Raw genomic sequence first — 13979 nt, forward strand, 5'->3', positions numbered from 1 at the left:
TGAGCCTTTCCAGAACCAGGGGCCACTCCTCCGTTCTTCTTGTACCTCATTTGGTGTGTGAATTATGTTTTGGGTATTCCAGTTTTCTAGGCTAATATCCACTTATTAGTGAGTGCATACCATGATTGATCTTTTGACACTGGGTTACCTCACTTAGTATGATGTTCTCCCGCTCTATCCATTTATCTAAGAATTTCATGAATTCATTTTTTCTAATGGCTGAATAGTACTCCATTGTGTGTATATACCACATTTTTTGAATCCGTTCTTCTGTTGTGGCATACCTGGGTTCTTTCCAGGTTCTGGATATTATAAGTAGGGCTGCTATGAACATAGTGGAGCACATATCCTTATTAACTGCTAAGGAATACTCTGGGTATATGCCCAGGAGTGGTATAGCAGGATCCTCCGGAAGTGACGTGCCCAGTTTTCTGAGGAACCGCAAGACTGATTTCCAGAGTGGTTGTACTAATTTGCAACCCCACCAGCGGTGGAGGAGTGTTCCTCTTTCTCCACATCTTCGCTAACAACCTGCTGTCTCCTGAATTTTTTTTCTTTTTTTTTCTTTTCTAAATTCTTTGTTTACATTCCAAAACGCTTTCCCCCTTTCCCAGTTCCCCCCCTCCCCATATGTCCCATAAGCCTTCTCGACACCCATACTCCAATCACCTCCCTCCTTTTTCTCTGTCCTGGTACTCCCCTACAATGCTGGATCAGGCCTTTCCAGGATCAGGGCCCTCTCCTTACTTCTTCATGGGAGTCATTTGATATGCTACTTGTGTCTTAGGTATTCAGAGCTTCTGGGCTAGTTAAGTGATTGCATTCATGTGTATTCTTTTGTGATTGGGTTACCTCACTTAGGATGATATCTTCCAGTTCCAACCATTTGCCTACAAATTTCATGAATTCATTGTTTTTAATTGCTGAGTAGTATTCCATTGTGTAAATACACCACATTTTCTGTATCCATTCCTCCATTGAGGGACATCTGGGTTCTTCCCAGCTTCTGGCTATTATAAATAAGGCTGCTATGAACATAGTGGAGCATGTGTCCTTATTACATGCCAAGGAATCCTCTGGGTATATGCCCAGGAGTGGTATACAAGGGTCCTCCAGTAGTGTCATGTTCAGTTTTCTGAAGAAACTCCAGACTGATTTCCAGAGTGGTTGTACCTTCTTGCAATCCCAATAGCAGTGGAGGAGTGTTCCTCTTTCTCCACATCCTCTCCAACACCTGTTGTCTCCTGAGTTTTTAACCTTAGCCATTCTGACTGGTGTGAGGTGAAATCTTAGGGTTGTTTTGATTTCCATTTTCCTAATGACTAATGATGATGAACATTTCTTAAGGTGCTTCTCAGCCATCCGAATTTCTTCAGGTGAAAATTCTTTGTTTAGATCTGCACCCAATTTTTTAATAGGGTTATTTGGTTCCCTGGGGTCTAACTTCTTGAGTTCCTTGTATATATTGGATATTAGCCCTCTATCGGATTAGGGTTGGTGAAGATCTTTTCCCAGTTTGTTGGTTGCTGTTTTGTCCTTTTAACAGTGTCCTTTGCCTTACAGAAACTTTGTAATTTATGAGGTCTCATTTGTCAATTCTTCATCTTAGAGCATAAGCTATTGGTGTTTTGTTCAGGAACTTTTCCCCTGTGCCCATGTCCTCAAGGGTTTTCCCCAGTTTCTTTTCTATTAGTTTCAGTGTGACTGGTTTTACATGAAGGTCCTTGATCCACTTGGAGTTGAGCTTAGTACAAGGAGATAAGAATGGATCAATTTGTAATCTTCTGCATGCTGACCTCCAGTTGAACCAGCACCATTTGTTGAAAAGGCCATCTTTTTCCACTGGATGTATTCTGCTCCTTTGTCGAAGATCAAGTGACCATAGGTGTGTGGATTATCCTTCCTATACTCAAAGGATAAACAGGCTGAGAAAGAAGTTAGGGAAATGACACCCTTCACAATAGCCACAAACAATATAAAGTATCTTGGTGTGACTCTAACCAAACATACAAAAGATCTGTATGAGAAGAACTTTAGATCTCTGAAAAAGGAAATCGAAGAAGACCTCAGAAAATGGAAAACTCTGCCATGCTCTTGGATTGGAAGGATTAATATAGTTAAAATGGCCATCTTGCCAAAAGCAATATACATATTCAACACAATCCCCATCAAAATCCCAACTCAATTCTTCTTAGAGTTAGAAAAAGCAATTCTCAAATTCATCTGGAATAACAAAAAACCCAGGATGTCTCCTGAATTTTCAATCTTAGCCATTCTGACTGGTGTAAGGTGAAATCTCAGGGTTGTTTTGATTTGCATTTCCCTAATGACTAATGAAGTTGAGCATTTTTTAAGATGCTTCTCAGCCATCTTTCAAAATCTACCAAGAAATTTTACTTTCTAAACACTGATCATTCCTAAAGAACCTCAGCTCAAACAGATTAAGGTCTAATGATATTCCCCGGGTGGTTAGGCTCAGAGCCTGGGCACCAGCACCCTAAGAAGTTAGGCTCTGCCACTCATCTTCAATAGCTCAAAGAGACAAAGAATAGTGAAAAGCAGAGGAAGATTTAAAAACTGTGGTCAAAATGGGATAAAAAACAAAGCAGCCAGTGACCCTTGACCCAAATCCATCTTCCCTGGTACTGACAATAGGGTTAAGATTAAACAGAGAGCAAGTCAGGGTTTCTCTTTGCAGCCCTGACTCACCTGGAATTCACTCTGTAGACAAGGCTGGCCTTGAACTCACAGAGCTCTGCCTGCCTCTGCCTCCTGAGTTCTGGCACTGGAGAGTGCCACCACTGCCATGCTGAACTGAGTTTTCTAAACTCTGTGTGTTATGTCATTTCATGTATTACTTTCATGGGTACTTCCTGAATGTACTGATTGTTAGATTTATTTATATGCACTTTACATTTTCAATGGTATAATCATTTTATTTATTTGTCTGATGGTGTGTTGATCCAGAACAAAGCATCTGCCTCCCCTACCCCTGGTGGGCATCAAACATAAGTTAATCTGAATCATTTCCAAAAAATCATTTTCCCTCTTTCTTATGATTTATGCAAAGAAAAATGCCAAGCATAAAGGCAGAGGTTATTTTTTAATTTATCAACAATAGCCAATTACTTTTTTCTGGAGAAAAAAGTCTACATTTGATATCTAGACAAAATTAAAAATTACCAAAAGAAATCATAAATAATTAATAGAGCATGCACGATTTCCATCAAACTAGGAAAATCAAGAGAAGAAAAAGTCTCTTCATAAAACAAGACCAGAAGCAGGACTTCCCACTGTGGTCAAGAAGGATCTACAAATACTCTTCTTGCAAATAGAACTCTAGGGCTCGGGAGGCCTGACAAACAGTTAACAGTCCAGTTTAGAATTTACGTGTAATAACATGAAATTTCAAATATTTTTTTCCTTTCAAATAGATTATATTTTAAAACTTTTTCATTCATTTTTGGTTTTTCCAGACAGGGTTTCTCTGAGTAACCTTGGCTGTCCTGAAACTTGCTCTATGGACCAGGCTGGCCTCATAGGGATCCACCTGCCTCTGCCTCCCGAGTGCTGGGATTAAAGGCCACAATCATCTGCTCCATGAGATTACATTTTGTTTGCTGAACTTATTTAGGTTATTTTCTTTTAGTATATATTTCATTTCTTTGCCATATTCATATTAAAGCTAAGTAAAGTTTAGCATTTAATATTCACAATTTTAAATCATTTTTTACATTAAAATATAACTTTTGGATAGCAACATTCTAGCTACTTTTGTTACCATCAGTTACAGTTTAGTCAGCACACATGTTTATCCAGTTGAGGAAGGACCATTAGGACCAGAAACTTCTCTGCAATGGCCAAAGAGAATTCATTTAACACAGGGAGCTAACAATAACAGTTCTATTAGTCCCAGGTCATCATGGTCATAATTGAAGCAAATGTGCTTGGGCTTGACAGAATTGGACAGCATAAAACCAGGAGATCAAGGAAGCACAAAGCTAGGATATGGAAAGAGAAGACAGACGAGGAGACAGTAGGAAGTACAATCTAGTCTGTCTCACATACAGCACTACATCATTACAGAGATCCACCATGACTTGAGAGATTATAATTACTGACTCAGAGAGCTTAAGTACAGTTTCTATTTATTTATTTATTTATTTATTTATTTATTTATTTATTTGTAATTTATTCACATTTCAAGTGTTATCCCCTTACCCGGTTTCCCCACTTCCAGAAATCCCCATCCTATACCCCCCTCCCCCTGCTTCTATGAGGGTGTTCCTCCACTCACCAACCCACCCACTCCTACCTCCCCGCCCTCGATTCCCCTAGACTGGGCATCAATCGAACCTTCATAGTACCAAAGGCCTCTCCTCCCATTGATGCCTGACAAAGCCGTCCTCTGCTACATATGCAACTGGAGCCATGTGCACTCCTTGGTTAGTGGTTATCTCCCTGGGAGCTCTGGGGGATCTGGTTGGTACATACTGTTCTTCCTGTGGGGTTGCAAACCCCTTCAGCTCCTTCATTCCTTTCTCTAACTCTTCCATTGCGGTCCCTGCACTCAGATCAAAAGTTGGCTGCAAGCTTCCAACTCTGTATTTGTAAGGCTCTGGCAGGGCCTCTCAGGAGACAGCCATATCAGTCTCCTTTCAGCAAGCATTTCTTATCATCCATAATAGTGTCTGCTTTTGGTGACTATCTGGATGGCCTTTCCTTCAGTCTCTGCTCTGCACTTTTTCTCCATATTTGTTAAACACAATTCCTAAACACAGGTGCCATCAAACTCCACAGACACAGGGTGAGTCCTAGGAACCAAATAAAAGACTAAAAACAAGACTTTAAAAATACAAACATGTATGACTATATAATGCTAAGTTATATATATATATATGTATATATATATAAAATATACATGTACATATGTGGATTTATTATAAGGAAATTAATTTTAATTATTATAAGGAAATTAATTTTAAAATGAAGTGGCACTGAAAACTTTAAGAAAAAAATAAAAAACAAAAACAACAACAGAATCTAGAGTTGTTACAATATATGACATAAAGTGGCCAGTTTTCCTTAAGATACAAAAATACATATAAAGACAGAAAAAAGGCTAAGAGTAATGGGCTACTCTTAGATAAATACTTTAAAGTAGATATTAAAAATATGTTCTAGGTGGGCATGATGGCACATACCCTGAATCCTAACACTTGGAAGGCAGAGGAAGAAGAACCTCTGGCAACAGTGACTTATTCATACAGTGAATTCCAGGAAAGCCAGGGCTTCAGAATGAGACCCTGTCTCAAAAAATTAATAATATATGTTTTTCATTAGAAAACAGATGGGGGAGACAGATATGTTGATGGACACCTGTACACCAGCTACTTGGGTGGCAGAGGTAGGAGGATTGCAAGTTCTCAGTCAGCATAAGCAAGAGAATGAACAATAAAAATATAGAAGTGATCAAATGGAAATTCTGAATTTGAATTTGCAAAACAGTAAATAAAATTCATTATATGCCTTGTCAGTCTATAACTAAAGAAATAATAATTTAAGATGAAAGAATATAAATTACTCAACCTTAACAAGAGAACAAAATAAGAATTTTTAGAGTACGAACAAGGATTACACATGTGAGAAAATCATAAATATTAAAAATAAACAAATGAAAAAACCATAAAAGGAATCTTAACAAAGGATATAGATTAAGTGATAATATGTAAGGCCATAATAGATAAAAACATAAGAAACTTCATGATTAAAATTAACATATCTATGAAAGAAGCTGAATCATCACAAACAGATTAAAGACATTCATAACAAGATATACTCAAGCTACACAAAGACAAAAAGAGCATCTTCTAAAGAGAAAACTATGACACGGGTGACCATCATTAATCACTAACTTTATCCCATGTTAATAAGAAGTCCATGCTGGAAAAATTCAAGGGCATCAGATGAAAAAGTGTAGGGCTAGAGAGATGGCTCAGCATTTAAGAGCACTGACTATTCTTCCAGAGGTCCTGATTTCAATTCCCAGCAACCACATGGTGGCTAACAACCACCTGTAATGGGATCTGATGCCCTCTTCTTGTATGTCTGGAGAAAGTGAGTTACAATAGACTCACAAAAAATAAATAAATAAATCTTTACAAACAAAACAAAAAAGAAAAAGTGTGAAGCATTTTGAAGCTAGTATAATTAGAAACTGAAGGCAAAATATAGTCATTGCCTTTGCAATAATACTAAATAAAGGGCCATTTGCACCAGGGAGCCAGGCTCCACAGCCCTCTGTGCAAAGCCCACCAGGTGAGAGTGATCTCCCAGCAGCATTCTCATTTCTGGTAGCAGAAGTCAGATCTCCACTTTCTCTCCAATAACTGACTGGAGCAGAGGGCCTAGGAGGGCATGAGATCAGTGGAACAGCTGCGACAGGATCCTTCTGGTCGCCATTTGCAATAGGGAGCTAGGCAGCTCCACAGTTTTCAATGCATGGCCTGCTAGGAGAGAATGATCTCTCAGCAGCACTTTCACTTCTGGGCTCAGAGGTGAGATCTCCACTTTCTCTCCAATAACTATCCAGAGTGAAATGGCGAGGAACACACACTGCATAGGATCAGTGGAGCAGCCTGGACAGGATCCTTCCAGTTGCAATCTGTACCTGGGAGCTAAGCAGCCCCACAGCCATCTGCACACAGATACCACCAGAATAGAATTGGTCTCCCAGAAGTGCTGACACAGTCTTACAGGCCCACAGAAAGGATAAGCTCCAGCCAGAAATGGCAAGAACAACTGACACCAGAGATAAACAGATGGCAAAAGGCAAGCACAAGAACCTTACCAACAGAAAACAAAGCTACTTGGAAGCACCAGGACCCAGTTCCCCCACCACAGCAAGTCTTGGATACCCCAACACACTGGAAAAGCAGTTGGATTTAAAATAGCATCTCATGATGATGATAGAGGACGTTAAGAAGAACATAAGTAACTCCCTTAAAGAAATACAGAACTAAGGTAAAGAGGTAGAAGTCCTTAAAGAATTATAGGAAAACACAACCAAACAGAAAAAAAGAACTGAATGAAACCACCCAGGATCCAAAAATGGAAGTTGAAACAATAAAGAAATCACAAAGGGAGGCAACACCAGAGATAGAAAACCTAGGAAAGAAATCAGGAGTCATAGATGCAAGCATCAACAACAGAATACAAGAGATAGAAGAGAGAATCTCAGGTGCAGAGGATACCATAGAAAACATTGACACAGCAGTCAAAGAAAATGAAAAATGAAAAAACTCCTGACCCAAAACATCGAGGAAATACAGGACACAATGAGAAGACCAAACATAAGGATAATAGGGATAGAAGAAAGTGAAGACTCCCAATTTAAAGGGCCAGTAAATATCTTCAATAAAACGATAGAAGAAAATTTCCCTAACCTAAAGAAAGAGATGCCCATGAACATAAAAGAAGCCTACAGAACTTCAAATAGATTGGACCAGAAAAGAAATTCTTCCCATCACATAATAATCAAAACACAAAAGCACAAAACAAAGAAAGAATATTAAAAGCAGTAAGGGGAAAAGGTCAAATAACATATAAAGGCAGACCTATCAGAATTACACTAGACTTCTTACCATTGACTACGAAAGCTAGAAAATCCTGGGCAGATCTCATACAGACCCTAAGAGAACACAAATGCCAGCCCAGGCTACTATACCCAGCAAAACTCTCAATCACCATAGATGGAGAAACCAAGATATTCCATGACAAAAACAAATTTATACAATATCTTTCCACAAATCCAGCCCTTCAAAGAATAATGAATGATAAACTCTAACACATGTAGAGAAACTACACCCTAGAAAAACCAAGAAAGTAATCTTCCATTGGCAAACCAATAGGAAAATAGCCACATAAACATAAACATAACTCCATCTTTAAAAACAATAATACCAGGAAGTAACAATTAATTTTCCTTATTATCTCTTAATATCAATTGACTCAGTTCCCCAATAAAAAGACATAGGCTAAAAGACTGGATACATAAACAGGACCCACCATTTTGCTGCATACAAGAAACCCACCTCAGTGAAAAAGACAGACACTACCTCAAACTAAAAGGCTGAAAAACAATTTTCCAAGCAAATGGTCCCAAGAAATAAGCTGGAATAGCCATTCTAGTATTGATTAAAATCAAATTCAATCTAAAATTATCAGAAAGGATAAGGAAGGACACTTCATACTCATCAAAGGAAAAATATACCAAGAAGAACTCTCAATCCTGAATATCTGTGCTCCAAATACAAGGGCAACCACATTCATAAAAGAAATTTTACTAAAGCTCACGGCACACATTGTACCTCATAAAATAATAGTGGGAGACCTCAACACCACACTCTCATCAATGGACAGATCATGGAAACAGAAACTAAACAGAGAAACAGTGAAACTAACAGAAGCTATGAACCAAATGGATTTAACAGATATCTATAGAACATTTTATCCTAAAGTAAAAAAATATACCTTCTTCTTAGCACCTCATGGTACTTTCTCCAAAACTGACTATATAATTTACCATAAAACAGGCCTCAGCAGATACAAGAAGACTGAAATAATCCCATGCATCCTATCAGATAGATCACCACTAATTAAGGCTGATCTCCAATAACCTCAAAAACAATGGAAAGTGCACATGTGCATGGAAGCTGAACAACACTCTACTCAATGATAATTGGTCAAAGAAGAAATAAAGACTTTTTAGAAATTAAAAAAAAAATGAAGCCACAGCATACCCAATGGGACACAATGAAAGCAGTGCTAAGAGAAATACTCATAATTCTTCCTCCAAAAAGAAACTGAAGAGAGCACACACTAGCAGATTGACAGCACATCTGAAAGAAGAAAGACCAAAGTGTGGATACTTTGGTTCTTCTTAAATAGGGGACAAAAACCACATGGGAGAAGATAGAGAGACAAAGTGTGGAGCAGAGACTGAAGGAAAGGCCATCCAGACACTGCCCTACCTGGGATCCTTCCCATATACAATAACCAAACCCAGACACTATTGTGGATGCCAACAAGTGATTGCTGACAGGAGCCTGATATAGCTGTTTCCAGAGAGACCCTGCCAGTGCCTGACAAATACAGATGGGGATGCTCTCAGCCAGCTGAACTGATTTGCAGCGCCACAGGAGGAACAACAATATGAACCAACCAGTAACTCCAGAACTCCCAGGAACTTAACTACCAACCAAAGAGTATACATGGAGGGACCCATGGCTCCAGCCACATGGGTAGCAGAGGATCTTGGCCAAACATCAATGCAAGGAGAGGCCCTTGGACCGCTGAAGGCACAATGTCCCAGGGTAGGGGACGCCAGGTCAGGGAAATGGGAGTGAGTGAGTTAGTGAGCAGGGGAAGGGGGGATGTAATAGTGGGTGTTCAGAGGGGAAAGGAGGAAAAGGGATAGCATTTGAAATGTAAATAAAGAACAAAAAAAATACTAAATAAAGGCTGAGAAACAGTTGCTAGAGGCCTTGCTTAAAAAGAAATAGTAAAGAAAATGACACTAACTAGTAACAGAAATACATAAAAAAAAAAAAAAAAGGTAAGTACTCCAGAACTAGTAAAATGAGTGAGTTACTTTTAACAACTGCACAAAGCTGGCCCAGCAGCACAGACCTGTGATCTGAGGCACTAAGAAGTAGCAAGAAGAACAACAGTTCAAAGTCACACTCTGCTGCAGAGTAAGGCCAAGGCCAAGCTAGCCTGTGGAGAATGTCTCAAAGGCGGGGAATTCTTACAGTGCTTCCTCCTCCCACCCCAGTTCTTAGAATCCGCACATGTATGAAAGAGAGTGGACACAGCACAACTACTGCCCTGCACGGGTCTAATCCGCCATCAGCAAGATGAGACGGGGAAGCACAAGTATTTAAGTAAAATGGTATTTACAATTAGGAGGATCAAAATTAGTCTGATTATATGGAATCAACTTATAAAAAGTGGGTTAACATTAATTGCTATCCCCCCCAGGAGGCCTGCCCTCTTCTGAAGGGAAATAAAGGAGTGGATGGTGGGGTAAGAGAAGGGACTGGGAGTAAAGGAGGGAGGGGAAACTATGGTTAGGATATAAAATATGAGAGAATAAATTAATAAAAAGTTAACATAGGTCCTTCCAGAGGTCCTGAGTTCAATTCAAAGCAACCACGTGGTGGCACACAACCATCTATAATAGGATTGGATGCCTATTTTTTGAGTATCTGAAGAGAGTCACAGAGAACTCACAGGTATAAAATAAATAAATAGTAAAAATAGTAATAAATGAAATAGAAAATATAAAATTGACCATATCAATGATCAGATTAAATTTAGATAATCAGAATACCTTAAAAACAATAGACTGTCAGAGAAGATAAATAAATAAATAAATAAATAAATCTAACCTGTTATATATAAGATATATATATTCTGCTCAAAGACAAAGGTTGGTTTGCATGAACAAGTTGTAAGTAAATGACCATGCAAATAACAGCCACAATGTGATTGAGTTCCGGTATTAATAATAAGTAAGTGAGACTTACTCAGTAAGGTCCTTGCGACACAAGGATGGGGAACTAATTCCATATACCTAGAACGCACAAAAAGAGCCTGGGGCAGCACCTTGTGCCTATGGTCCCTTCATTGGGGAGGAGAGAATATCAGTAGAGAGAAATGGAAGAAGATACCTGATATTAACCTGTGGCCTCCATAAGCATTTGTACCTACATGTGTACTCCACAGGCAAGTTTTAATATTTACTATTAGAAGTAAGAAGGCTATATTTATGATGAAATTTTGCTTAATATCTAAATAACACATAACAATATGAATGAATACCTAATATTTGCAAGTTAGAAAACATACTTTTAAATAATTGCCATATTAAAAATGGAGGCTACTAAAAATAGTTTTATTAAATGAAAAAGTGTTGCTACTTTGTTTCCAAACCAATTCCCAGGTAAAAGAAAGCTCAACTCAATCAGTTAACAAAACAAGCTACAAGCCTAGATGGGGCAGATCTCCCACTACACTACTCTATTCCCATCTATATTATCCCATAGAACTTGCTGTTTCTCCAGGCCCCTCCGTTGATCTCCTGTCACTCCTCCCCTTCCTCCTCCCCTCTCCCCCCCCCCACTCCTCCCCTAGACTCTCAGCTCCTCCTACTTCCTCCTGCCCAATCATTGGCTCAAGCCTTTATTAAAAAAGTTAAGGTGGGGAGAAGGTTCACAAGGCAACTCCTCATCTGCAGGCCCTCTAAGGAGTGGAATTAGCATCAAAATACAAGCCAGGGCTATCCACAACACAAAAGCACAGGATTTTTACATTGTAATTTTTACAAAAATACAGACTTTAAGAAATGCATGAAAAGCAATTCATTTAGAAACCATAAGAAACATTCCTAGTTCATTCTGTGATGCCAATATTATCACTATTCTAAATCCTAACACTTCACACACACACACACAGAGAGAGAGAGAGAGAGAGAGAGAGAGAGAGACTTCCTTATTGAAAAAGAACTGAGACCAATATACAAAATTCCCACTTCTAGAAGATCAATAAGAGTGCAGTCCAAGTTAAACATTAAACAGAGAGGAAAAACAATAAAGACTAACTTAAATATTTTAAAATGACAAAGAATAATAGATAAAATCAAATTGAATCTTATTTTCAATGCCATGGATCAAACATAGAATTGTCACAAATCTTAGTGAGGTTCTTTGCCACTGAACCATCACCAGTCAGAACCAAAGTACACACTTTAAAAGGAAACAAAATCTAAAGATCTTTAGAAGAAAAGATAAGGGAAAAAAAGAGAAGTCTCAAGTTGCTAAATTAGAAAAATAAGAAAAAAATTAAAAATAATTACTACTGATACATAAATAAAATGTTCACGGGGATTCTAGAAACAATTACAGCATTACAGTGCATACTTTGGAGGACATTTATAGTGACAAGTCCCTGTGATCCCAGCACTGAGAGGCTGAATTTTATCCCTGATTCAGTTCTCAACTACTAATCTATATAAGAGTTTTAAAGACAAAACTGAGGCTTCTTTAATTTTTCATCTAAGTTCTTGGCTATTGGCTTGAATAAAAAATACTAAAAACAAACAGAAAAATGAATTAGAGAAGAAAGACAGACAGGCAGATTAAAAACAAAGTGAAAAATGAAGTTCCTAAATGTGGTATACAGATTCCTGAGAACCCTGATATTCTTTCAGAGGGTCTTAAATGTAAAAAGGATGCCCACTATCCCCACTCCTTCTCAATATTGTTCTTTAAACTGAATAAGGCAAGAGAAAGAAATTAAAGAAATTTGAATAAACTTACCATATCTGAAGATGACATATTATACTTTAGAGTATTCTAAAATTATAAGGTAATTCGGTAGAACTAGAAAAGACCATATTGAGCAAGGCAATCCAGACCCAGAAAGACAAGTTTTGCATTCTCTCTTATTGGAGGCCCCTAGCTGCAAATGTTCAGAAGTGAATCCATAACCTGTATTAGCAACAGAAATAGGACAGTAGGAAGCAGACCTCATGCCTTGGCTTGTGGTCTGCCTCCACCTTTGCCACACTGCTCACTTTGAATTCTTCTTCTATGAGTTGTTGTACTTAAGAAAAGCTTTACCACTGCATTGAACTTACCTAGATAGCCCAGAAAATATCCACTGTATAAGGGAAAATGATGGGCAACTTTAATTTCACTTGGACTTATAATTTCTCTGCCATATACCATAAAGTAGTCCCAGGTTCCAAGAAGAATCCTACCCTCCTTTCCAGTATTTGTTTCTTCAGCACCACATTTGGAATAAATATTAATGCCAAGTTTGTCTAATAAAATCTTTGATGTAGCAGTAAGAATTACTCATTTTAATAATTAAACCTTTGTATATTGTATGCAGTTTCTCAAAATTAACCAGATTGGGCTATCAATTTGCTAGTTATGTCTCAAGGAAAACATCAGGCAATATTTGCTGCCAAAAATATCATTTGAACTTATAAACAAAAAGTTAGATTTCTGGAAAACAGGTATTTCAAGATGTTCCTGATAAAAATTCGTCATGAAATGTATTAAGATTTGGAAGATCAGTATATCGCACAGAAAAAGATTCTTCCCCCCCCCCCAAAAAAAAGTCACTTCTTTATGGAACAGAATCCTATGTCTGTAAAATGGTCAGTCAAAGCATAAGATAGAACAAGGAGTTTACAGCAACAGTAGGAGGCTATGAGCTGATGTGTCTCCAAATGCTACACTAGGGGACTACCACTTGTTTGCTACATTTTGGTGCAGGGTCAATGCATAATAGTCACAATTATCTGAGCAGACTCTTAGAATACCTTACCAACTTACCTGTAAATATAAGGCTATATTTTGTTCACTTATTTTAGCTAAATCATATCAAAGCATACTGAGAATGGGAACAGATCTGAAATTTAACTCCCTTCTATTAGGACAGATATTGAACACATTTATAATACAAAAACAATGCAGCTATTTCATTAATTTTGTTTGTTTTGGAAAATACAAGTTTTCTTTTTTCCAATATTTTTTATTAGATATATTCTTTATTTACATTTCAAATGTTGTCCCCTTTCCTGCTCCTCCCCCAACAAGATCCCCTAACCCACCCTTCCCCCTCCCCCTGCTGACTAATCAACCCTCTCCCACCAACCCTGTCCTGGTCCTGTCATTCACCTACACTACAGCATCTAGCCTTCTCAGGACCAAGGGCCTCTCCTCCCTTTGATATCCAACAAGGCCACCCTCTGCTGCCTATGCATCTGGAGCCCTGGGTAACTCCATGTGTACTCTTTGGTTGATGGCTTAGTTCCTGGGAGCTCTGGGAGTACTGGGTGGTTCACATTGTTGTTCCTCCTATGGCGCTGCAAACCCCTTCAGCTCCTTGGGTCCTTCCTCGAGCCT

The 13979-nt window shown here is 38.4% G+C and overlaps 1 protein-coding gene across 1 annotated transcript in view; it reads right to left on the bottom strand.

Annotated features, from left to right (window-relative positions):
- Kiaa0825 (KIAA0825 ortholog) overlaps nt 1–13979 on the bottom strand; it is a 465970-nt gene that overhangs the window by 444661 nt on the left and 7330 nt on the right. The gene's annotated exons all lie outside the window — the stretch shown is intronic.

The sequence above is a fragment of the Apodemus sylvaticus genome, chromosome 16 (assembly GCF_947179515.1).
Source record: "Apodemus sylvaticus chromosome 16, mApoSyl1.1, whole genome shotgun sequence".
NCBI classification, from domain to species: Eukaryota; Metazoa; Chordata; class Mammalia; order Rodentia; family Muridae; genus Apodemus; species Apodemus sylvaticus.